Below are 1,735 nucleotides of genomic sequence, written 5' to 3'. Positions count from 1 at the left end.
GGCACGGAGACGGGACGATCCAGCAGAGAAAGGGGGACCGTCAGCCAGAAAGGGGAGAGAGGCGTCCAGCTAGGAAGGGGGACGGCACGGGAGAGCTCGGGCCCGCGCCACGCACTCCCACCGGTAACCAGCCGGGAACCAGCAAGTGCTGACGACAGGCAAACTAAGGAAAACGACAGAAAAGGGGTGATTTCCCTCATGCAAAGAGTTCTCAGAAATTAACAGGAAAAACCTAAACAAGTCCATGTGAAGTATGGGGAAAGGAGGGATTTTAGCTCAACATTAAGCGACTCTCGAAATGTGCCGTGTTCGTTGATAAGCCCCACGGGGAGGGCACGGGGAGCTGAATCAGACGCGTGGGCCGGAGGAGGAAAGGCGGGGTGCCACCGCGGTCCCAGGGCCCTCCACCCGTCCAGGGAAGGGAGGCAGCAATGGACCCCACCCCCAAGCCCCTGAGTCACCACCCGGGACCTGAATCACTGTCCTCGGTCACAGCTGACCTGGCACCCGGCCCACATCCAGGATCTTAAGTCAGGATCTGAGAGAGAACGTACACCTCACAATGATATTTAAAAAAAGAAAAAGAAAAAATAAACCATTTCAAATGAAATAGATACCTAATTTTTTACAATTTAATCCCCAAATAGCTCTATTTCCCACAAAAGGTACTAGACCAATAGTATAGGAATGATTTGTCAAAAGCCAAATTTTTCCACTTAGGAAAACACCAGAAAATAAGTTAAAATGGTACGAGCAGGACAGGACAAATGACCTGGTTCCTTCAGCAAATAAACTGCAAAAAACGGACTAAAAGAGGGAGAAGTCGCCCCTGGGGTTAAAGAGATTGGGAGACTCAGGGTGTGAGCGTGCGACCCCCACACCACGTGCGGGTTTGTGCGGGTTTGTGCGGGTTTGTGCGGGCTGTGCTCCAGCGTCCAAAGAACAAACCGACTAAAAACAACAACGAAAGGAGGAACTTTAAACCATCACTGCCTATTTGACTATCCTGAGGACTTACTGTTATTTTTTCAATGTCATAATGTCATTATGGCTACGTTTTTAAAGAAAGCCCTTATTTTCTTGAGGTATACATAGAAACATTTACAAACGAGATGACAGATGTCTAGGATTTGCCTCAAAATAATCTTTTTTTGGGGAAAGCGAGAGATAAAAAATTGAAGTAAAAATAAAAATGACCATGATTTGACAACTGTCGAAGCTGAGTGACCAAAACGGGGGGGGGGGGGGGGGGGGAGGAGGGTTGGTCCTTATTCTATGTGCTCTACCTTTTAATGTTTGACATTCCCTATAATAAAAAAAAAATTTAATTTGGAGTAGGAAATAATACCTATTATTGTCACTTTTATTAATGCTGATTGTGAAAATAAAGAATACCAACATATGAAAAATTCAAGCCACGCCAAGAAAGGAGCAGTGACATCTTCATATCTGGGCTCATCTACTACTTCAAGACACCTAAATGGAGGGCAGCTGAAGGCGTGACATGGGCTACTAGGCGGGACACTTTCTTAAAAGCAGTTTCTTTTTACGAATACTCAAACCAGGGAGACTGACACCAAACCACGACAAGCTCCTGTGCACACCGCAGGGCGGTCTTCCTCACCGGAAGCACGTCTGGGCACGGACGTCGGCGACGTGCACCGTTTATTTCTCATGAGTTTGTTTCATCGCTGGCATTCCTTCTGGGTCATAAAACAGTTTTACGAGCTAGTAA

The sequence above is a fragment of the Pteropus vampyrus genome, unplaced genomic scaffold (assembly GCF_000151845.1).
Source record: "Pteropus vampyrus isolate Shadow unplaced genomic scaffold, Pvam_2.0 Scaffold725, whole genome shotgun sequence".
Lineage (NCBI taxonomy): Eukaryota > Metazoa > Chordata > Mammalia > Chiroptera > Pteropodidae > Pteropus > Pteropus vampyrus.
This window is presented reverse-complemented; position numbering follows the sequence as displayed.